The sequence below is a fragment of the Anabrus simplex genome, chromosome 2 (genome assembly GCF_040414725.1).
Source record: "Anabrus simplex isolate iqAnaSimp1 chromosome 2, ASM4041472v1, whole genome shotgun sequence".
Taxonomy (NCBI): domain Eukaryota; kingdom Metazoa; phylum Arthropoda; class Insecta; order Orthoptera; family Tettigoniidae; genus Anabrus; species Anabrus simplex.
Window position 1 is genome coordinate 815,500,998 of NC_090266.1, and position 26,283 is coordinate 815,527,280.

A 26,283-nucleotide genomic window follows, 5' to 3' on the forward strand; every position below is an offset into this window, starting at 1 on the left:
CAAAAGATCTACTCTCCAATAAACTGAATTATTTCTGTGAGATTTATATTATGCTATTTCGTTTGTTGAAGAAACAGAAAGAGTTATATGTCTTTTCAAGCAGTTATTTACGTCAGTGATCTCCGTACAGGCCATGAAGGCTCTGGGAGGGGTGGAATGTAAAGGCTTCCAATATCCTTAAACTCGGCACTTGATGGGGAACAGTGGTTAGCTCGTCACCCGGGCGCCTTTGCCCCCAGGAATTAACTTGATACTTATTTTTGGTTCAGGCTGAGTGAACCTCAGGGCCACATGCACCTCCGTAAATGGAAATACAGTCTCTTAAATTTGTCGACTTTGGCGAAGAATCGAACCCACGTTCTTCCGGGTGAACCGAGCACGCTTTACCGCCTCGGCAAAGCAGCCCCTGGTTATTAAGGTGACTATATAAAATTATTGTAGGGTGTATTTTATAAAGGTTTGTGTATAGTCTTTAGTCTTGCTGCACGCCGAGCGAGTTGGCCGTGAGGTTAGGAGCGCGTACCTGTGAGCGCGCATTCGGGAGATAGCATTGAACCCTGAAGATTGTTGTCCGTGGTTTCCCATTTCTACAGGAATTAAGGCTACGACAGTTTCCTTCCCATTCCTATCCTTTTCCTATCCCATCGTCGCCATAAAACCTATCTCTGTTGGCATGACGTAAAGCAAGTTATAAAAAAAAATCTTGCTACTAGGTACTTATTCATTTTGCACCGGTATGAATGTTTGTACTGATAAAAATTGTAACATGTGACTGGCTGATTCTTTGAGTTCACAATCTCTCATTTCTTACTCTTCGTGTTTATGTTTTACCGGAGAAGGTTACAAAAATCATCCTGCATTAGTTACTAGTTATCATACCAAACACCACTCCTTTTCATCGGTTGGTAGTTTCAAATGTAATTACATATCTTGTGTCTAGGGTTTAAACTTCTCTCAGTTTTGGCCCCTTAAGCGTCAACAGCAACAAACACCATCTTTATCATTATCATCATCATCATCATCGTCGTCGTCGTAGTCGTCTGGCTGCGTGACTGATTGGTCAGACTCTTGGTTTCTGGGTCTCAGGGTCGCTTTCTTTTCAGTGCAGAGTCATCGGATTGTAATCATGGACAGTTACTTCCCTTGGTCCAGGGATTGGGTAATTTTGATGCTCCGGGGCATTCCTCTAACTCACACAACACATATGACATTTAACATCCATACAACTATCAATCATGCAGTGTAATATCAACGGAAGACCCAGTCCGCCCTCGTCGGAGGGTTGACTCACAAGGGCAGAACAAGGCGACAAATGATCCACCGTGGCACATACAACCGATTAAGGGTCTTGGCACGCCAATAGATTTGCTGCCCATCCCAGTGGCCTGCAGATATTAGAATTACACGTAGACTGTGTGATCACATCCTCAACTGCACTGTTTGGCTGATGGACTCCAGGTATTGTAGTGCCACGCAGACTGTGTGACGAGATACTCATCTGTACTGCTTGTCTGATGGCCTGCAGATATTAGAGTTGCACGCAGACTATGTGATGACATCCTCACCTGTACTACTTGCCTGATGGTCTTCAGATATTGTAGTTCCACGTAGACTATGTGACGACATACTCATCTGTACTGCTTGCGTTATGGTTTGCAGGTATTGTACGCTCCATGTAGACTGTGTGATGACGTCCTCATCTGTACTGCTTGCCTGATGGTCTCCAGGTATTGCAGATCCACGAAGACTGTGTGATGACATATTAATCTGTGCTGCTTGCCTAATGGTCTTCCGGTACTGTAGTTGCATGTAGACTGTGTGATGACATCCTTATCTGTACTGCTTGGCTGATGTCCTGAAGATATTGTAGATCCATGTAGACTATGTAACGACATACTCATCTATACTGCTTGGCTGATGTCCTGAAGATATTGTACTTCCACGTAGACTGTGTGACAACATCCTCATCTGTACTGATTGGCTGATGTTGCAGATATTGTAGTTCCACGTAGACTGTGTAATGACACCCTCGTCTGTACTGGTTGGCTGATGCCCTGCAGATATTGTAGTTCCACGTAAACTGTGTGGCGACATCCTCATCTGCACTGGTTGGCTGATGGCCTGCAGATATCGTAGTTCCACGTAGACGGCGTAATGACATCCTCGTCTGTACTGGTTGGCTGATCCCCTGCAGATATTGCAGTTCCACGTAAACTGTGTGGTGACATCCTCATCTGCACTGGTAAGCTGATGGCCTGCAGATATCGTACTTCCACGTAGATGGTGTATTCTGTACTTGTTGGCTGATGTCCTGCAGATATTGTAGTTCCACGTAAGCTGTGTGGTGACATCCTCATTTGCACTGGTTGGCTAATGGCCCACAGATATTTTAGTTCCACGTAGACTGTGTGACAATATCCTGGTCTGTACTGCTTGGCTTATGGCATGCAGATATTAGAGTTTCACTTAGACTATGTGACGACATCCGTTTTGACTTTCTTGATAAATGTCCACTGCATTTCATATCAGCCAGCTCCTCAGTTGGTCTCATCATGTTAAGTGAAGACTGTACCTCCATCTTTCAGACCAGAATTAAAATCTTTGGAGTGGCCAGGAGTCGAACGGGTAAGAAACTGGTTACTAATTGCCAAACGAAATAATAATAATAATAATAATGAAATGTCGTATGGCTTTTAATGCCGGGATATCCCAGGACAGGTTCGGCTCGCCAGGTACAGGTCTTTCTATTTGACTCCCGTAGGCGACCTGAGCGTTGTGATGAGGATGAAATGATGATGAAGACAACACATACACCCAGCCCCCGTTCCATTGGAATTAACCAATTAAGGTTAAAATCCCCGACCCGGCCGGGAATCGAGCCCGGGACCCTCTAAACCGAAGGTCAGTACGCTGACCGTTCAGCCAACGAGTCGGACATAATAATAATAATAATAATAATAATAATAATAATAATAATAATAATAATAATAATAATAATAATAATCGTTTTGTACTGTAAAATACATGCTCCAGAATCTGTGATTCTTATGTACGGTATTTTCGTTCAAAAAAGGAATGACCGTGTGTATTCCTGTCGCTATTAATGTTTTATTAGTCGTAATTTTATGATAATAAGAATACAAATCACCTCCCACGTAGATTCATTTTTTTTACAATTGGCTCTAAGTTGCACCGACACAGATAGGTCTTATGGCGACGATGGGACAGGAAAGGGCTAGGAGTGGGAAGGAAACGGCCGTGGCCTTAATTAACGTACAGTCCCAGCAATTGCCTGGTGTGAAAATGGAAAACCACAAAAATTCATCTTCAAGGCTCCCGACTGTGGGTTTGAAACCCACTATCTCCCGATCGCAAGCTCTCAGCTGCACACCACTAACCAACTCTCTCGGTCTATTTAGATTCAAATGCTGTGGACACCCTCGACAATCATTCAATCATTGATATACAGATTCAATTGATTCTGACAAAAGTGTACCTGTGAGGATCTTATACAACACTATGCATCCATTCTTTGTTTGAATGACTGTACGTTTTAATAATGAAAATGTATATTAAAGGGTATGTGTGTTTCGTTTCAGAGAACATAATGTAGCTATAGGCAACATAAAAATAGAGGCAGGGTTTGATATTACGAGAGGAATACTGCGCTGGTGTTCCCACAATGTGCCACAGACCAAGACGGTGAGGGCGGAACTTCTCTAATTAGTCATCATATCCAGAGTTAGGCAAGAAGCGCGAATATTACAGCTACATCCCTCCTCGTAAACCACGTACACAAAATGTTGCATGGAAAGGTTTTGCACAGGAACCATCTGAAACGAGGAAGCCAGTTGCCAAATTTCAGTATCTCACCGATGATACGAAAATTACGTTTATATACAAAACGAGCGACGCACCCTAGCTTCGCATGGGAGCAATTTTTAATTTATATTGATAGAGCTTATAAGATAACGTCATCGCGCCTGCGAAAACCACTATTAGAAATATTTCAGCTTAGAACTTAGGCCGGTAAGGTTCTGTCATCTGAGGTTCAATTTTGTGCGAGTAAATGAATTCTTGCTCGTAATGACATAATTGCTGCGGCTCAATATTTCTACCAAAACATTATCACATAGCGGTTTTCGCAGACGATAAATTGTTTTCTTCCTGACACATAGCCCAGTGCGATGTTTATCCAAGGCCCTTCCGGCCGCCTGCTGTTGGCTCGCTCCTTTCTCCTCAAGTGATATGTGAAATATTCCTTAACTATCAGTAAAATGACGATAATTCTTAAATCCTTCATACGAATGACATACTTCTTTTTCCTGGCCCTTTTCCAAATTCCCTGAGGTCGGCACCTGGTTCTTTTTCTTTCGATTTAGGTCCGTTTTAGGGCCGGATGTCTTTCCTGATGCCAACCCTATGTGGATGGATGTTCTGATTGCTGCGTGTCTCTGTGGTGGTAATAAGTAATGATGTATGTCCTCCGGAGAGGTCTTTCGAACTGACACCCGTAAGTGATCTGTACACGAGGATCTCAAACTAGGATTTTAACCTCAGCATTCTGGGTGGGAAACTAGCAGATAAGCCACTCAGTTCATCACCACCACCCGCAATATTTAAATTACAGAAATGTAAGAAGAAAAAGAAATGCTTTTGAAAGAAAAGTAGACTAACACTAACGTCACTCTTATTTCATAAACCCCATTTTCATTGTCTAAATTTAAACCACGGTCGCCTAGGTGATAGGCCAATGGCGATACGGTTCCGGTATCTATTAGAGTGGTTGCATGTCTGATCATCTTGAATAATTTATCACACCGAAGGTGGTTGCTTTTGATTGAGATCTAGTGTTAGTCTACTTTTCTTTCAAAAGCATTTCTTTTTCTTCTTACATTTCTTATGGTACGAATTCCACGTAAAACTGGAGATCCCACGGCTGTGATCACAAAATAAACATGTAAAACTATCAGCTTGAATTTTGCTTATAAGAACGTACAGTATATTGAATCATCGCCCATCGTCACTGCAAAGCGGGTTATGTCAGTGCAACGTTAAAATGTTAGTAAAGAAAATAAAAGGCTGTTATCACCCGAAATTAAACCAACATATCCGCCGCTGAGCTAGAATCCACAGGTCCGACTTCATATGAAATTGAGAACAGAACTACCATAGACCAGGACGCCATAATAACGACTAATTGTGCTATTATGATAAAAGTGCGAAGTTATAGCCTAGGCCGTTGCTTCCTCATCGGCCGTTACATAGCCAGCGGCAATGTTTGCTGGGAAATCACCTCGGCAGTGGCGTCATGGCAAGCCTATATATCCCTCGTGGAGGGGGAAGCGTTCACATTCGTTTCTCATTCTCTGATTCGTTCTGAGTCGCGTATTCTTAATGGTGTCCTCAATACGGTGATCGTAGTACGCGTAGTGCGTTACAAAAACTTGCTAAGTATTATTTTTTGAGACTTTCAAAATTCAGATACTGTGCTCTCTTATCTGATGTTAATGAGACGCCAAGTGCGACCTGGCGTAGCTTGTAATTTATCTAATTACAATTAAATGTAAGCTTCATAGACTAGCATTAAATAACTGTAGACCAGCTCACCAGTATAAACTTTGTATACGCGTCCGCGAGTCGCGAGTTAACGTGTGCGTTCCGCATACATAATTACCGCTGAGAAGGACTGATTTTGACCGGGCTTGGCCCCTTAAATTAGTTGCACGCAAATCGGGACTAACTTCTTTTCGCGTAGATTATAGTTAATCGTAATCTAAGGTCATAATCGTGTGTACGTTCACGCTAAGCGGTGAATAAGAGATCCTAACATCTAAAATTATTGCGGATGATTCCAGGAAAAAAAGAAGACAACCATGGCATCACCAGGAGTCGAGTGGAAGACCTTTAAACCCGTGATGTTTGCAGCTGTGATGGGCTAAAGGCGAGCATGACATAGCGGTCATATGATTCGATGCTGATGGAGAGTCCTAAGTTTTTTATTTTAGCATGCATATTGTGATAGTCGAGCTAGTATTGGGATTCTTAAGTAACTTAAATGTTAATTAAATGTCTGCCATCAGGCACTTGTTTTGTTCAATTTTGAAATAATAGTAAATTTGTTCAGGGTCGTAATGCATGTGTTAGACCTGTGTTCAGAGTATATAGTTTATTCAGATGGGTACAAGAGGAAAAAGTATATTAGCTAGTTAGGTGTGTTTTTTATTTTATTTCTTTTATTAATGTATTTTATTCCCTGGTGTGATGATATTTAGATAGAGTTGTTGGGGAAAGTCTTTGTATTATTGAATAGGCTTCACACCGTCAGCGTTGCGTGATTTTTAGAACAGGTTAGAGACAGCAAATAGAGCAGGATGTCATCGTATGCATGACGCATGCACTTCGAGCTGTGACGAGATTGTGTGACATATATATTTTCTATTCATCGTTGGAAAATAGAGAAGGATCTTCTATTTACGGGGCAGGTGAGTTCAAGTGATTTAAAAGATTGGAAATGCCGTGCTATGTTAATGGGAATAAATGAATATGAAAAAGGCAGTTTCAGCCGTGATGTTTATTGGGAACACATAAAATAATTGTGTTAATGTGCCAGCCTGAGATTTGCTTGAATTTGCACTGGCTGTGCCTAGATGTCGGGAGAGAATATTTGTGTCGTGATACAATGAAGAGATTCGGCCTTGAGCCCGACAAGACTGTTATGCCCCCAAGGATGCATTTTTAGTCAGCTGTGTGCTGTGCGCGCCTTTTTCTCAAGAAATTATTTACGAGCGGAGCCATTAGTTCTCGGAACTCTACCAGTTATTTAAATGTGTGTTAATATCAAGCTGATCGTCCAGGCCATGTGGAAGAGAACGAGCTTGTCTTTGGTCGAGACAGGAGCTGTCAGAGACTGAATATGTCGAGATGTAATCCCGACGACTTTATCTATTTTATTTCAATATATCTACTTGTATTTATTATTTCTTACAGGTATTTTGTGTTTATACGTTGTGGTGTCATTTTTGTCGCGTGTTTGTTGTCTGTTTATGACGATGCATAGCGTTGTATATGGAGTCATGTTTGCGCGATGGCTGGTTAAAAGGGAAGTAGGCTCTGTCGCAATTCATTTGCAAATGGCTACGGACCCGTTATTGGAATCGGTGTTATTTTGGAAGGGAAAATTAGGGACAGCCCTGAACAAGTTATATTTCTTTGTATCCGAATTTCGGAATGTACGAGTATATACATCATTTAGTCAAACCAAATACTAGTGTATCAATTATCACATGCGCAGCTAATAGACGGTTTTAGATCGAGCCTACGGGCAACCGACTTACGGATATAACGGCGCAGTCATCATATCCAAAATTATGTAACGATACCCAACTCCAATGTAATATTGTTATTATAATTTCGGGTTGATAACCATATTTTCTTTATATAAGTTGTTGTTATGTAGTAATGTTCATGTGCGGATCACTTCTCACGACCGATTTTGGGGTCGAGTTTAATTTAATTTATACTTGATTTACATTTGCTTTCTTTATTATGAGCGATTTTCATGTTTCTCGTGGAATAAATCCATCTTACCCGTATACCTGCCCGCCTCCGTAGCATAACGGTTAGCAATATTAGCTGCCGTCCTCGGGAGTCCGGGTTCGATTCCCGGTACTGCCAGAAATTTAAGAATGGCACGAGGGCTGGTATGTGGTTAAAATGGTACATGCAGCTCACCTCCAATGGGGGTGTGCCTGAAAAGAGCTGCACCACCTCGGGATGAGGACACGAGTTTAAATTTACCTGAGTTCTCATTCAGTAGATATTTATCCGTATTTACTGTCCATATACTCTTTAGTATAAGGTGTTGATTAGTGATTTTCTTGTTGCCCAGTTTTTGAACGTAACCACGCGCTTTACCCCGAGCTTAGCCAAATTTGTGACAGGATACCGTGCAGTGTAATTATCAACATGGGCAGCGTCCTGTTCAATGGCTAAATGGTTATTGTACTGGCCTTTGCTAACAGGGGTCCCGGGTTCGATACCCGGCAGGGTCGGGAATTTTAACCATAATTGGTTAATTCCGCTAGCCTGGGGTCTGGGTGTATGTGTCGCCTTCATCAATATTTCATCCTCATCACGATGCGCTGGTCGCTTACGGACGTCAAATTAAAAGACCTGCTTCTGGTGAGCCGAGCTTTTCCACGGACACTCCCGGCACTAACAGCCATACGCCATTTCATTTTTTTTACCATGGACAGCTAAAATAACTGCTCTTTTTATTTTCTGTCATACTTAGATCTTGAGGTTTTCAGAAGCATTAGGAAGGGAAGGTATAGGAATGTTAAGAGTTGGCAACTATAGTAACTACGACAGGTATTGAATAGATACTTCCCTGCTATATTGATCGACTGGATACTTCGCTAGATGTTGCAGTTCTTCCTGCACTCTTGCTTGAAAATTTCTGTAATCCGGGTGGTGGTAGTTTTGAAGGTCGGACGAAAGTCCATTTGACACTCCATGTCGTATGATGTTGGTGAAACATCTGTTGTTTACTCGACAAAATTAATTAAATCTCAGCAATAGATTGCCCTATGGAGTTCTGCTCTCTCTTCCGTCTGCAAGAGCGAAACTATTCCATATCAGTTTGGAACTGTCCTGGATGATGTTCTAAATACTACCCATTCATAATACAGCAGATTAATGTCAAATCACAACCACCTTCCTGCTATTATGATTTTTTCTGTTAAAGTTCAGAGCCTAATATTTTATAAAAAGTAAAGCCATCTCCGCGTAGCCCATGAAGGTCCATGGTACCTCAGCATTAAATGGGATACAGTGATTGGCTGTATGCTAGGACCCCCAAACCCCTGCCTCTTTTCCCCAGGAATTCGTATTCATGTTTTTGGTTAGGCTGAATCAGGCCCAGGGCCATACGTCATTCCAGAAGTGAAAGTCCCATATGTAAATGTTTCATCTTCCCGAAGATGAATTGTATCCATTTCCTTCCGGATGAACCCAACACGCCTTCTGCTAGACATTTCCACGAAATTTTATAGAAAAGGTGTAAACATAAGGTAAGCGAAAAATTTCAGGACGTAGAAGAAGAAAATGTGTTATATGGACACGGGTCTGGACACGGTTTATTTCCAAGTTAGGACTCATTTTCTACAACTACACATAGTGTCTGGCCCCATGGCTAAACGGTTAGCGTGCAGGCCTTTGGTCACAGGGGTCCCGGGTTCTATTCCTGGCAGGGTTGGGTAATTTAATCATAATTGTTACTTCCCCTGACACAGAGACTGCGTATATGTGTGGTCTTCATCATCATTGCATCCTCATCACGACGCGCAGGTCGCCTGCGGGAGTCAAATCAAAAGACCTGCACCTGACGAGCCGAAGCCCTCGAACACCTCCCGGCACTAACAGCCATACGACATTTAATTTTTTTAACTACACATATTACATTCATCATGGGAAACACATAGGAACAGAACGTACCAACATACCACATGGAGTTCTTTCTTACATGAAATGTTCAAATTGCCCTCCATTGGCATTGAAACATGCATCGACCCGCCGCCGCACTGACTCCTGGAGTATTCCGTATGGTCTCTTGGTTACGTCTGATAAAGTTTTAATTCACGAGTTCACCGCCAGTGTTCTGCATTCCAAGGTGGACCAAGTCCATAACTTTTACGCTATCCGCACCAAAATCCACTAGACTTTTATTTTTTGTTTCATAATTTGAAAGCTCTTGTGTATCGAACCACTGTACAATATACAGTATAACTCTTCGTATAAATACGAATAAATAATAATTAACTATAATAACTGCCCCACACTTGGGTGCAATTTGTAACTTTACTGTTAATAATAAAATAAATGACTGAATAAATAAAATTACTCAAACACTTAATAGAAATAATTAACCGAAATGTCCGTAGTATGGGCGCCAGAGTTCACGAGAATGGATCCCTCGAATTTAGATAGAGCATGGTAATTCTTTATCTCCCAGGGCGTGTACATAATGCTGCGTACTGCTACATCTGCTTCAGGCCTTACCTGACCTTCTGAAAACGGCTAAATAGATAGGAACTGTACCTAGGTTCATCAATAACTCCACTGATTCTAAAATAACTATATTCTCAATAAAATCCGTGCATGAGCACCTCATCAACACACCAAAATATACATATTATACACACACAAAATATTACTGGGAGACTCCATATTTAAACAATAATGAAAACAGTGGGAAAACGAAAGCGAGAACTAAACCACCATTTGTAGTTAGTCCGTTGAACAATGTACATATATGTAGATAAGAACCCTTCACTGTCTCTGTATCAACACAACTTGCCGATTCTCATAATCGGCAATTATAATATCACACAGATACTGTACCTCATAATACTGTGTTCACTGACTTTAACACTTGTTTTAAAGATATATACATTTGAGCAACACACGCTTGTTGTTCCTGAACATAAATTATGGAAAGTCTGAGATATAGCCCCTCCCAGCTTTCAGCAACGTGTAATACCAGATCGCCACAAGTGCTACAATACATAGTGCCTAACCACTCCACAATTGTACGTCAGCCACGTTCCACAAACATAAAAAGACAAAAACGTTGGAAGTCCAGTCCAGTATAGCGCAGCAGTGTCACTCCAGTAGCGTGTATCCAGTTTCAATCCCGTATCGTGTGTCAGCACTACTTGATTCCCGTACCAGTGTGTGTTTCCCGCCGTTTGATCACATGCTAAATAGACATCAGCATTCCCCTTCCTCTCAAAAAGATACGTCGAGATTGATCCTGGCCAGCCAATCATGAGTAGATCCTCTAGTCAAGATCACGCCCTGAACTTCTTCTTGATCCCATGACAATAACAAACTCTGGGGTGTTCACATGAGTCATAGAACTTTCCGACTACAACAACAAGTCCATCTCATCAAACACTGGGATATACACATGACTCATCCAAATTTTCCAAGTTCAATTTTAGCATTGATTTCCCAGCCGTTGTACAAAACAAATTACTCATACCACATATGGAGACCTCCCAGCTTACAAATATAAATGACAAAATATATAAATGAAATACTGATAATAATATTAATAATAATAACAATAAATCGAATATTGACAATGATATCTCTCACTTCTATATATAGTGCGAGGGTGTGATATATTATGTACTATCACAACTTGAGAGTCTTCGTCCCCGTATTGTGGAAGGCTGCGAAACCATCTGAGATTCAACGCGACGGCGGGTTGATGCATGTATCAATGCTAACTGAGGGCATTTTGAACATTTCATGTAACAAAGAGTTTCATGTGGTGTGCTAGTAAGTTCTGTTCCTATGTGTTTCCCATGATTAGTGTACTATGTAGAGTTGTGTAAAATGAGTTCTAACATGTAAATTCAGCGTTTCCTGGCAAGTCCGTGTACCATTTTTTTCTTTTACGTGTGAGGAATGTGTCCTGAAAGTTTGACTGTACCTTATTGTTACGCCTTGTATATGCCTAATTTTATATCGCATATCAGATATGCACAGTTGGGAAGCAATTGAGTAAAAGTAATTGAATCACTTTAACTTTTTTAGTAATCGATACATTATAATAATAGATATAAATCGCCCCAGCGCTCGCAACAGTATGATTCCAGTGTACGACGCGCACTCGTTCATTTACTTGCAGATTGTTTTGGTTACTGGCTGAGATTTAGATAATCGTATAGTACGTCGTCGTAACAGTGGTGGTGATTATTGTTTTAAGAGAAAAATGGAGATCTGCACCGGCAGGAAATATTTCCTGAGAGTATAAAAGGGTAATGGAGATATCTCAGTAATGGTTAGTATCACTAACCGGAAGAAAAATGGAAGAGGTCCAATATTTTAAAAGTGAAGTTATCGCCTAAAGAAAAGGAAGGGCCGTAAAGGGAGTAAAACGAGACTTACTAGGCCTAAAGAACCTAATACTGTCGGGGTCGAGAAAGAACAAAAGTTGACCAAGGGAGGTCGGATAAGAAAGATATAGCCGAGGAGCCTGAAATAATTAAATAGAATCAATGTCAGACTCAGCTAGCGGAACCGTGGTTGCCAACCACGCTCCCAAGTTGAGAGTCCTTGGCCCCCTTTTAGTCACTTCTTACGATAGGCAGGGGATACCATGCATGTTATTTTAGCCACAGGGGTTACGTGCTCGAGAATGGACTCGGAAGTTAGCGAAGGGGTTAAGGAAATTCGATTCACCTGTTTGAAAAAGTATATTGAATTAGTTATGCTGAAAGTAAAGAAAACACTAATGTGGCACGCAAACATTGCTTCGGAACAAAGATTTTGAAAGTTTGTTTAGTCTCACTTAGTGATGACAGCCACTTTATGTCTGTATGCTAAAAAACACAAAATGAAGCAATGTCTGTATGCTAAAAAACACAAAATGAAGCAATGTCTGTATGCTAAAACACACAAAATGAAGCAATGTATTTTTCCTCGCAAACTGTGGTATCATTACATTCCCACGTGAAAAAAATATTAGGTATTCCCTAACTACTCGCATTCTGTGAAGTAATTGTAATTTTACTGAGTACTTATTGAAAAATAATTAGTAATTGTATGTAAGTAAAACTTTTGTCAGGTAAATCATTGAGCCCAATAATTACTTTTATTTTGAACTTTTCCCCTCACTGCAGATATGGGTCTTACCCAGTATTTCCATTTTTCACTTCAGAAGTTGTTATATCATGTGGTCTGTATCCCATTCCAGGTTAGTCTTGTATCCAATCAAACTTTAAGCGTAAAAATTCTAACTTGCTCCAGACATATTTAACCATCTAACTGCATACGGCACTATTCGTGTTCATAAGTTATTGTAACTCCATATCTATAATGAAAATCTTTCGCGACGTTTATCGATTCTCCTAAGGGTTAAGATATGTTGAGGTTGCACTAAATCATTCACGGAAGTTATGATGGTAACGTTGCCTTGCCTTCAAAATCAGTTGGAAATATCCTTTTCTCTTCACTGGTTTGGGGCGTATACACATTCTGCCGACTTGTTACGCTCCAAGCTTAAACATTTGTAGAGTGTTAGTTCAAAAGGCGCTATTTTCACTATAAGAAACATGAGGAAAGACGCAATAAAACGTGTAATAAAAGGCACATGGAACGTACCCATGATCAGGTTTGGTACAACTTTTAAGGAATTACATCTTGCTGGTCTGGATTGCTCACGGCAATCGATAATATTCAACTACTGTAATTGATGTGGACGAAATACTGATTTGATTTTTAGAATTGGAAATAGCATCTTTTGAATAGACACTCCTCATATGTACTGTAGCTTGGTTGTAAACATTTTGCTAGACATTTATCGCGACACATATATAAAATGTCAGAGTGCTGGAAAAAATCCACTGGAAGGAAAGATTTCCTGAGAGAATAAAAGAGCGGTGGGGATATCTCAGCTGCGACTTAGTTCAAACAGTGAAGAAACACTTTCTTCCTGTTAAACAAATTAATGAGGAAGAACGGAAGCGTAGTACTGCAGTACATTTAGCAGTAAGTCACTTAATTTTGTATGGATGAGCACAATGTTTAATCATTCATGAACGGAATTTAAATGTCTTTACACTCTTAAATGTTAAACATTGTAACTTATCCAGTCCCGTATCATCGGAATGTGCAGACAGCCCAATGTTTATTTGAATGGGAAGGAAAACTACCTAGACAGGACCGAGGCCTAATGAGGTAACAAAACATTATACCAAAATTGTGACTGATTTCCTCCGTCGTGAAAGCACTGAATTCGTCGAGAAACGAACACGTTTCCAACCTGCCTCTCTGCCTGTCTGTCTGTCTGTCCGTTAAATTATCATTCTGGATGCTGGTTGGACCCTCAGATAGCACAACTGAAGGTTAAGCGGTTGGAATGGTACCGTGAAAAACGATAACAGCACTATAATAAAACATAGAAAAAAAATAATGCAAAAGTCTGACATAGCTTTCGTCACTAAGCCAGAATGTACTATTGCAGCACGACTGACCCAAATGGATTTTTTTTACAATTGGCTTTACATCGCACTAACACAGATACGTAGGTCTTATGGTGGCGATGGGATAGGAAGTGGCCGTGGACTTAATTAAGGTACAGCTCCAGCATTTACCTGGTGTAAAATTGGGAAACCACGGAAAACCATCTTCAGGTCTACCGACAACGGAGTTCTTTTTTTTTTGCTAGGGGCTTTACGTCGCACCGACACAGATAGGTCTTATGGCGACGATGGGATAGGAAAGGCCTAGGAGTTGGAAGGAAGCGGCCGTGGCCTTAATTAAGGTACAGCCCCAGCATTTGCCTGGTGAGAAGATGGGAAACCACTACTGGTATTAATATTAATATTATTATCATTATTATTATAATTATCATTATTATCATTAATATTACTGCTGTATCTAAGAAGTCCCGGTCACTGAGATCAACAGTGCTAGATAAATCTGCAAATGTATGGACTCGGAAGCCTTCATTGGGTCTGCGATGAGGAACGTATCGACCGTGGTTTGTATTTTAGTTACCACCCCAGCACCGACCAACATCTGAGGAAGTTAAACGATGAATAATTGCCTGAAGGAGTTAGGTTCCAGGCTGCAAATGCAGTCTTTTATTCGGCTTAAAAAGAGGATATTGAACCTGGCCCAATCTTGCGGTGGGCATGCTCATTAACCTTCGACTACGGTGGCGGATCTCAAGGTATTTCTTGTACATTTCTTTGTCGTGGTCATTATTGTAAACCTTTCTCCACTATGCAAGTAATCGGATCTTCGTTCAAATATCGAAAATTGTTTGCAAAACTTTCATTGAAAAAACAAAAACAAAAAAACCAACCCAGATATACCTGAATATACTTTCAGCTGAACTTCTCTCTTCAATTCCTGTATATTTTGCTCGTCGTATCATGCACTTCAAAATAACAACGCTGCTTGAAATGATTTTCAGGTTCAATACCCGGGAGAAATAAGGTGTTCTGGAAAATACCCATGACTTTGTGTTGGTGTTATAGTACGTCAGTATAATTCCTCCTTAGTTTATTTATTTATTTATTTATTTATTTATTTATTTATTTATTTATTTATTTATCTGGATGTGTAATTTTCTACCTTGTAACATTTCAGCAAGTGTTAGGTCCATCACCCGAGAGACTGCGCTGAGGTGTGCAAATGGACAATGATGAAACAAGTTGTTGTCTGCATTCCACTACAACTGCCTGAATTTAACTGATTTCGACTGTCATTATCATAATATTCAGCGAACACAAAGATGTTAATAGCTTTAAAGAAATATTAATTGTGCCTGGTTTTGTCAATTAGTTTGCCTGACCGATGGAGCCGTGACAACGGGTTGTCGTTCCATAAAAAGGCTTATACACTCTACAGCCGATTTATTCATTACTAGTTGTATTGACGTGTTGGCCAGACTGATTGACGTTGAAATCAAATTGGTGTTGCAAACATAGTTCACTTAGTGGAGAGCTGCCCGTTATCCTTAGCAACTGCGGCCACTGGGTATTTGCAGTCAATCAAGAGAATAGCGAAGTGCTCTCACCCAATGACATTTCGTAGTCCTACAATGCAATGTTCAGAGAAGCACTCGTCCAATATAGAAAGCATATTGTATGCTATTGATGACTTCGTCTTCTGAAGCAAGTCATACGACATGTTCTTGGAATTTGTCATGCTCCGTCCGAAGACTTATTAATTTGAAGATGGAGTGAACTCAATCTCGGGAATACAATCGAGGAGAGAATTGTGAGAATATCCCACTCTTCACCATCCTACTTTTCGGTGGTTCGGAGATTTTGAAGAGTCCAAATTCGATTCCTGCCTGGATCGGGGATTTTAACCGTTTCTGGCTAATTCCTGTGCCTCGGGGACTGGGTGAATTTCTTTGTATCAATACACGCCCCGTTATATTCACACAATACACCACACTATCAACCACTTCAGAAACACATAATAGTGATACATCACCTCACATACGATTGGCGTCAGGAAGGGCATCAAGTTGTACAACGGGGCATGTCTAAATGTGCACCAATGTTCCTATCCGCGATTCCACCAGGGTATCGAGAAAGCGGTGGGATAATAATAATAATAATAATAATAATAATAATAATAATAATAATAATAATAATAATAATCATCATCATCATCATCATCATCACCATCATCTACCAACGTAATGTGCATAATGCGCCGTAATTTCGCTATAAAAGGGATAATACTATGGACTATGGTCTCTTGTACTAAGAACTCCTGAATTCTACCCTACTCTGTAAGGTTTCGATCCTACCACCTAGAGGATACGAAACTGGTGCTTAATCAGTATTTTAAAGGATATACTGGACTGAGTACTAAGAGGTCTTTGCGTTAAGCTTTACATGGCACTGCCGCTAGACTCCTTCACAAGGAGCTTGAGATATCAATTACAAAACTTATCTACTTCACCCGCAGATTCAATTACGCCTTGCACAAGTCCCATCATGTTAACGCCACCATATTAATTAGTTTCGACACTTGGTTACGCGTATCAGATCACTGAGACGAAAACACTTAACACCTTCGTCAAACTTAGATCACACCACCTAGTCGAGATACCACCACGAATTAAATTATATTATATTATATTATAGACAAGCAAAGCCATCTCGGTACTGGCCAGGAAGGTTTATGGAGGAGCGGAACGAAACGGCCTCCACTATTCGAAACCTCGGCACAAAAAATAAAATAGTGTTATGCCTATGTCCAGCCACGATTGCCCTCAAGAATTAACCTGGTACTTAGTTCTGTTGAAGGCTGAATGTACCCCAGAGTCGTGTGTCATCTCAGACTTACGGTAGAGCGCTGGTCTTCCGAGGTCAAGTTGGCGTGTTCGGTGTTATTTGAAGGTATTCAAATACGCCAGCCTCGTATCGGCAGATTTACTGACACGTAAAGGAACTCGTGCTGGACAAAATCTTGGCACTCAGGGACTCCGGAAAAACATCAAAATAGTTACTGGGGCGTAATACTAATAACATTATTATTATTATTATTATTATATTCCTATGCCTACCTATTAGTCACGTTTCCTGATACGGGGTCGGGGATGAGGTGAAATTATTAGCCATGTCTCTACGGCTGGATGCCTTTCCTGACGCCAACCTCAGTTGAGGAGCTAAAGAAGATGAAATGAATGATGGTGAATGAAATTGGATAAGGAGGTGGAAGGAATCGGCTTTGGCCAATGAACAGGAACTCTTCTGGCATTTGCCTGGAAGTGAAAATGGAAAATCATAGAAAATCATTCTCAGGACAGCCGACGGTGGGATTCGAACCCACTCGTCCCTCGAATGAAGAGATTGGCTCCATAGCCGTAGCGCGTTAACACGCATGGCCACCCCACTCGGTGATCTTTGAATTATTATTATTATTATTATTATTATTATTATTATTATTATTATTATTATTATTATTATTATTAATGTACCTCGGACATGAAAGACTCCTTTCTAAATTTCTGAACTGTTTGACGGGGAATCGAACCCTCGTCATTCCAGGTGATTGGAGCACGCCTTTATAGTTTCAGATAGGCAGTGCTTTACATTAAATTACCTCGAGCGTCGAGTTTTTCGGTTCAGAGGATCCTGGGTTGGATTCCCACCCTCGTCACGGATTTTAATAGAGTCTGATTAATTACTCCGACTCGAGGACTGGATATTTGTGTTTATCCCAACACACTGTTCTTTATATACACATAATACAACACAACACTACATACCTACAGAAACACTTAGTAGTGAATACATCCGTCCACATAGGTTTGGCTTCAGGAAAGGCATCCAGTCATAGGACAGTGCCAAATCTGTATATGCGACAAGGTTCGCAACCACGACCCCACCAGGGTGCGATAAAATCATCAGAAGAATATTATATTATATTATATTATATTATATTATATTATATTATATTATATTATATTATATTATATTATATTATATTATATTATATTGTGTCCTGTAAGGTTTCTACGTTGTTCCTGGAGATACCACATCTGAATGCCGGCTCTACAATGGTTTTTATTCGGTCTGAGGGATGAACAGTGATTCATTCAGCACTGTGAGGTCAATTGAGAGGCTGTCTGATATGCAAAGTAACGAACTGACCGCACAAGGAAAGCCACGCCCTAGGCTGGGGTGGTCATGAAGCTGACCACGTGACATTCCAATATACAAAGACTACTCGGCTAGGCAGCAGCCGTCTTGACAAGCCTTAGGCTCTTCATGTAGTGAACGGGTCATGGGTTTTGTTTTATATAATACTAGCAAGATACCCGTGCTTCGCTACGGTATTATCATCATCATCATCATCATCTGTTTACCCTCCAGGTTCGGTTTTTCCCTCGGACTTAGCGAGGGATCCCACCTCTACCGCCTCAAGGGCAGTGTCCTGGAGCTTCAGACTCTTGGTCGGGGATACAACTGGGGAGTATGACCAGTACCTCGCCCAGGCGGCCTCACCTGCTATGCTGAACAGGGGCCTTGTGGAGGGATGGGAAGATTGGAAGGGATAGGCAAGGAAGAGGGAAGGAAGCGGCCGTGGCCTTAAGTGAGGTACCATCCCGGCATTCGCCTGGACGAGAAGTGGGAAACCACGGAAAACCGCTTCCAGGAAAACCACTTCCAGGATGGCTGAGGTGGGAATCGAACCCACCTCTACTCAGTTGACCTCCCGAGGCTGAGTGGACCCCGTTCCAGCCCTCGTACCACTTTTCAAATTTCGTGGCAGAGCCGGGAATCGAACCCGGGCCTCTGGGGGTGGCAGCTAATCACGCTAACCACTACACCACAGAGGCGGACTACGGTATTATACTGAAATTTATAATTGGATGCTTATTGTTTTAGATATATAATCCGCCGAAATTCCCGATCTGACTCGTTTTCTATTAGATTACGGCACGTTTCCTCCCATTTTTCAATCTTCCTTTCCAGCAATCGATTTCGTACTTCCCGGTCTAGGCTCAGGTATTCCTCCCGGTCAGTTGGGTCCGTAAATCTTTGCCATCTTTTCCTATAATCATTTTAGTATGTATAAAATCCTTCAGGAGATCCGGCGTGGTGTCATATTGGGTGCTTTGGTGGCACTGAACCCGCGGCCGGACTGCATTCTTAGTCATTACCCGTCCAGGAGCCGTTTCCAGCGCGGTCCGCACATTTGACGACGGTCCGGAACATTATTATTATTATTATTATTATTATTATTATTATTATTATTACTATTATGTGTTGCTGGAAGGGCTGATGACAGGGAAAACCGGAGTATCCGGAGAAAAACCTGTCCCGCCTCCGTTTTGTCCAGCACGAATGTCACATGGAGTGACCGGGATTTGAACCACGGAACCCAACTGTGAGAGGCCATCGCGCTGCCGCCTGAGCAACGGAGGATACTTATAAGTACATTAATAACAGTAAAATCAATTGGTCTCACCTCCTTCTACACCCCACCGCCGTTAAGTTTATTTACCGCCTCCCCCGCCCCCCCCCCCAAAAAAAATTAAAATAAGGCTTGTTTCTTTATGTTTAAAGGAGATTCCAAACACCAATGTTCACGTCTATTGCCTTCAGTTTCGAGATATAAGTATCCCCATAAAAATAATTTACTTTTTTCACTTCATTTCACACTACTCTTCCCCCCCCCCCTAAGTGAATTTTCCCGCAAAAAATACTTGTTTCTTTAATAGTAAAAGATCTTCTAAATACCAATTATCACGACTCTAACTTCTTCAGTTTTTGATTTATGTGTCCCCATGAAAGGAATTCAACTCCTTTACACTCCCACCCTCCAAGATGGTTTCCCCACCAAAACGCGTTTTTCTTTGTTTTTAAAGGAGATCTAAATACGAATTTTCACGTCTGTAACAACTTTAGTTTTTATTAGATGTATGCATTCTCATACAATTAAGTCAATTAAATTTTCAATTCTTTCACCCCCCCCCCCCCCCACTTCATTGGATTTTCCGAGAATACGTGTTTCTTTACTTTTAAAGCAGATTGCAAATATCAAATTTCACGTCTGTAACATCTTCATTTTTGAGTTATCAGTAGCCTAATTAAAAGAATTCAACACCATTTTCAGTCACTTTTACCCACCCCCCACCTCCCAAGTGGTATTTCCGAAAACTAAAAATACACGATTCGTTATTTTTAATAGAGATAAAAAATACCATTTTTCACTTCTGTAACATGGTAAGTTTTTTTACATATACTGTAAAAATTCTCATTTTGAAATTTCACCCCTTCTGAGTTCCCCTTACGTGGAGTTTCCAAAAACAAATCACCTATGTTTCTTTACATTTACAGGAGATTCCAAACACCCACTTTTTACGTCTGTAACATTTTACGTTTCCAAGATATTCTGTAGATATAGCCTTTCAAAAAATTCACCCCAAATTGTCACTCCTGTTTAACCGCCATTAATTGGATTTTCCAAAAACTAAAAAATACGTGTTTCTTTGTTTTTAAAGGAGGTCCCATATACAAATTTTCAGTTCTGTAATATCTTCAGGTTCTGAAATATAAGTATCCTCATTAAAGGCATTCAACCCATTTTCACCCTTTTACACCCCTCCTATTGGGATTTACAGGAAACAAAAAAATACGTGTTCCTTTATTTTTAGAGGAGATTCTAACTACCAATTTTTACATCTGTAAATTTTAAAGTTTTAAGATGCAGACACACTCATTTTTAAAAATTCACCCCCCTTTTCATCCCCCAATATTTGAATTTTCCAAAAACGAAAAAATACGTGTTTCTTTACTTTTAAAGTAGATCCCAAATACCAATTTTCAGGTCTGTAATATCTTCAGGTTCTGAAATATAAGTAGCCTCATTAAAGGCATTCAACCCATTATTCATCCTTTTACACCCTTCCTATTGGGATTTTCCGAAAACAAAAGAATACGTGTTTCTTTATTTTTAAAGGAGATTCTAAATACCAATTTTTATATCCATACACTAAAAGTTTTGAAATATAGATACACTCATTTTAAAAAATCACCCCCTTTTCACCCCCATTAATTGGATTTTCCAAAAACAAAAAAATACGTGTTTCTTTATTTTTAAAAGAGATCCCAAACACCAACTTTCAGGTCTGTAATATCTTCAGGTTCTGAGATATAAGTAGCCTCATTAAAGGCATTCAACCCCTTTTTCACCCCTTTCCACGATTCCTATTGTGATTTTCCAAAAACAAAAAAATTCGTGTTTCTTTATTTTTAATGAAGATTCTAAATACCAATTTTTACATCTGCAAACTTCAAAAGATTGGAGATATAGATTCACTCATTTTTAAAATTCACCCCCTTTTCACCCTCCCATTAATTGGATTTTCCAAAAACAAAAAAATACGTGTTTCTTTATTTTTAAAAGAGATCAAAAGTACCAATTTTCAGGTCTGTAATATCTTCAGTTTCTGAGATATAAGCACCGGTATCCTGATTAGGCATTCAACCCCTTTTTCACCCTTTTTCACCCATCCTATTGGGATTGTCTGAAAACAAAAAAAATACTTGTTTCCTTATTTTTAAAGAAGATTCTAATTACCAATTTTCACATCTCTAAACTTTTAAAATTTTGAGATATAAACACACTCATTTTAAAATTTCACCCCCATTTTCACCCCCTTAGCGACGGAATATCCAAAAATCCTCACTTAGCGAGCACCTGCATCTTAATATGAATATATCCCCAAAATTTCATTTCTTTATGTCCAGTAGTTTTGGCTCGGCGATGATGAATCAGTCAGTCAGTCAGTCAGTCAGTCAGTCAGGACAAGCTACTTTATATATATAGATATTTATGTCGTATTATACTTACAACCTGCCAAGAATTAGTTTAGTTTCTTATATAATATTATACACATCAGTGGCGTCGTGTGCTTACAATCTTTGCGTGTGCACACAGAGCAGACAGTAGATTAAAAACAATTATGTATGAGTAGCTATTCAGTCGGTTAATACGTTAAAGTGAATCCAGGTAGCGTATCTTGTGTTGTCAATAATATTATAGAATAAACCGATATGATTACAAATATGAAGTTACCATCTGAAATTTAAAAACAGTTTACATACCGGTAATACTGCTGTAAAACAAAGCCTCCCCTCAATTTCAAGAAATATATACTCCCATCCTACCGAAGGGCTGCCAAAATAGTTGTGGGAATTGAAATTAATAATTAATACTTTCAACTACAAAAGATGAAAGTACCTGTCTATTTGGTAAACAAGTAGTTAGCTAAAAGCCTATTTGGTTCATTTAGCAATATTTTGCTATACCCGCTACTGACAAGAACACGCCATGCGGTTGGTCAAATAACCACTCTTTGGTAGCAGAGCTGTGCCTTATCCACTGCCACGTACTATACGATACATGCTGCCATCTTTGGGATTTGAGAAGAACTTTAGGAGATTGCCTTGGAAGAGGGCCAACTGACCGTGATTACCCAGGAATTATTGTACTCATATTCGCCATGCTCACAGCGTTGCCCCTTCAAGATCTAGGTACGCAATATGCTCAGCTTTGGTAGTTCACAACGTTGTTGCGATCAGCTGGCGTGGTGCGTGTTTCAAATGAAAACGGAAAGTGAATCGCCATTTACAACTTCGTAAATGCGTTCTTAACGTACAAAAATCATCATGTAACATTGTGTTGATTTCAATTGTTTGGGATTGGCAGGGTGTTCACGTGCTCGTGTGGTCCTTAGGACGAGACGAGAATCTGTGGGATTCAGTTTTGTTTCTTATACAGAGTGTTTAGGAGATGAATACAAGTAGGTTTTCTGCTTGTAGAGCCATGAGTACTCTTGAAGTCAAAATAACAAAATAATATGAAGTTGAAAATAGATGTTTCTAGCTCAGGTAGTATTTAATGATGAACGACATAGGGTTTTGCTGAACTACATTACAATATGTTCTAGTGTGAAAACATTCGTTTCTCGTACTTAGAACGTTTTCATACAACTTACGCATGCATACTACCTGAAGAATAGTTCGGTGGGTGATATAAGTCGAGGGGAAATTGAAAATACTACCTATCTCACAAATATCGCATTCTACTTCAAACTCTTCCCTGGGACAAACCATTCGCTAAATTTTAAAAGAATCATATTTTACGAACTGCTGACATTCAAGCCTACCTTCTGTAAGGTTATTTGTGCTTATCTTCCAAACATCCCGTATATTTATATAATATTATACTTACAATCTGCCAACATAGCCTAATCCATTTAGACAATGTCCATACTGTCAACAGGTGTGTTCTGTCAATCGTACCAAGTGTCAGTCGCAAACACCTCAAAATATGACAATCGGTCCCAATCCGTAAGTCCAGTCCAGCTGTTAACCACGGACAATCGACCCCAGAAGGGGCCTTTCTCATTAAAGGGTTTTCCCCACCACCTCACCATTTTGCACTTATATCCAGCAGTGTTCCGCAGGCCAGCTACACACGTGGAAATTTTTTTTGCTTGTTGTTTAAAGGGGCCTAACATCGAGGTCATCGGCCCCTAATGGTACGAAATGAAATTATAAAAAGTTCAAATTCATCCACTGACCAAAATAAAATAAAAAATGTCATGAAGAATGAATGGATGGACATGAACCCAACAAAAAAACAAAAACAAACAAACAAAAACCAGTGGATCAGACTCAAAAAAGATCGTAAATAAAGGTATTAATGACCAAGGGACCACTTATAAAGCACAATGATGCTTGATGTCTAAAGGGGTGAAAAATCCACGTCTAGGGCCCCACAGAATGGTACATGTAGCGAGTAAAGGAGAACCATGGAATTTGTCATGTTGGGGTACTAATCAAAAGTAGCGAAGACTCACGGTGTTCCACAGAAGATGGTACTACTCACAAGGATTGCACTTCGTACAGGGAACGCAGACCTATGGTGTTTCTCACACAATGGTGCCACTCATAGCCAACGCAAACCGATAAGGTTCCCCACCTAGGTGTACTAATCACGGGCGCCGGTATTCCCGCGGTGTTCCTCACATAGTGGGTACTAATCACAGGCAACGCACACCCACGGTGCCGCTCATGTAGCGATACAACACACAGGCTACGCCCAGACCCGCGGTGCCGCTCATATAGCGGTACAACACACAGGCTACGCCCAGACCCGCGGTGCCGCTCATATAGCGGTACAACACACAGGCTACGCCCAGACCCGCGGTGTTGCTCACATGGGTACGACGCACGGGTACTGGAAACCCCCAGGCCAGCCTCTTTACTGCTACGAATCACAAACCTATTTCGTACCAATTTAGTGGTACTTCTTGCAAGTACAGGCAAGCCATGGTGTTCCCCGCATGATGGTACGAATCAAAAGTAGTTTCATGGTTCTAATTCTATCATCCCTTGGTCGCCCCTTGTAGTCGCCTCTTACGACAGGCAGGGGATACCGCGGGTGCATTCTACATGTGCGTCTCCCATCCGCAGGGGGTCATACGTGGAAAGTATTACACTGACTCTGCTATCCCATCAGATGTGTTGAGGACAACTAACTGGTTCTTAGGTTAGGTTAATATAGGATAGCGCTTCCCGTGACTGTTCGTTCAAATGTTCATATCAAGCAAAACTAGAATGAATTAAGACCAGAACACTATGCCACTCGGATCGAAAATGAGAGGAAGTGGGGCTAGCAGGCAAGTGCAATTTTTGGAGTGTAAGGGTTATTCCAGCGGTTATTGTCTCAGGGGAGGGAGCCGGACAGTGAGTCACATGCAGGTGTAAACAGATAATGGACAGGAAGCGATTATCACACATTTTAAGCTGGGAGTGATTGTCACTGGCGGTGAATGACATAAATTCCTGTCTACTATCCATGGATATATGAGACTGTTGTAATAAGAATTGTATTGGTTTTACGTCCCGCTAACTACCTTTACGTTCTCCGGAGACCTCGAGGTGCCAGAATGTTGTTCCGCAAGATTCTTTTACGTCCCGATATTTCTCTACGAGCATGAGGCTGATATATTTGAGCACCTTCAACCACCGAGCTGAGCCAGGATCGAACCTGCCAATTTGGACACTCAGCCCATCAAGAGACTATTATTTTAACGGGTCAAATATTAAGGTCATAGGCTTATAAGAGGGGTTTGAATTATATCCTAGATATATTTTCCCACAACTTTCCTCTCTGTCTCAAGCTGGGGTAAAATAGTGACTTTTATATTTACGGTCACTCTGAATCTCTGGCTGCGTAGTTCAATTGGTAACGTTCTCTCATCTTGTAGTCAAGGATGTGAAGTCGAATCTAGGCATTTTAGAATTATTAAATACAGATATCGTGTCCATACTGCATCCATCGAATTGAGCACATGTAAAGGGTGCAATACATTTACTGGTATGTTGAAGAACCCCTATTTAGTCCAGTCTTCCCGGACCAGAACATTTTTTAAATGACAGATTGCGGTTGAAGGTACGCTAAACGTTAGATTAAGAAGAGCGAGATTGCAGTCAATGTTGATTTCATTAGGGACTACCCAGCATCTCTAAGATCGAGACGTTAACACTCTTATTAGTTCTTTTTATATCGAGTTCAAACGCATAGGGATATTTTAACATTTCTCTTTTGCTTATGGTTTAACGTCGTACTTATTCAGGAACGTTTTCTGCGACGTTAAGATAGGAAAGGGCTAGGATGGGTAAAAACCGCCAAGACCTTAATTCTGTTGTGAAAACCGGGAACCACGGAATATCATCTTCAGTGCTACCGACGGTAAGATTCGAACCCACCATCTCCAGAATACAAGCTTAAAGCTAAACTGTTCGCACATGGCAGCCAACTCGTTCGCAATGAAATGTTATCATTGTGCGCTATGAACAAATACAATGTAATATAAAATATACCGACTAATACTAAATACTAAGAATAACACCCAAATTAAAAACAGTGTTGTCAATAAGAAATGGAATTTTAACTTGTTCGTTGGTAATTGAAAAACGCTTAAAGTGATCTATGTAACTTCACCTAAAACTGTCGACAATCTCATTCTGCATGGTTGTGTCAGTTATAAATACAGAAGAATTCAGGAGGAGTTGTAGTCTCTTACGAAATTTATTTCTGAAGACTTTTGGGCAAAGGATATCCTATAAAATCGAATCCTACTTTCAACAGTTACAAAGTTGCATTAGTTCGTAAGATTTGTGTAAGATACCCCCCCCCCTTTGTTAGCTTGTT

At 40.5% G+C, this 26,283-nt stretch overlaps 1 protein-coding gene across 1 annotated transcript in view; it reads right to left on the reverse strand.

The window, feature by feature from the left end:
* dtn (transmembrane protein 132C dtn) overlaps positions 1-26,283 on the reverse strand; it is an 877,664-nt gene that overhangs the window by 421,220 nt on the left and 430,161 nt on the right. The gene's annotated exons all lie outside the window — the stretch shown is intronic.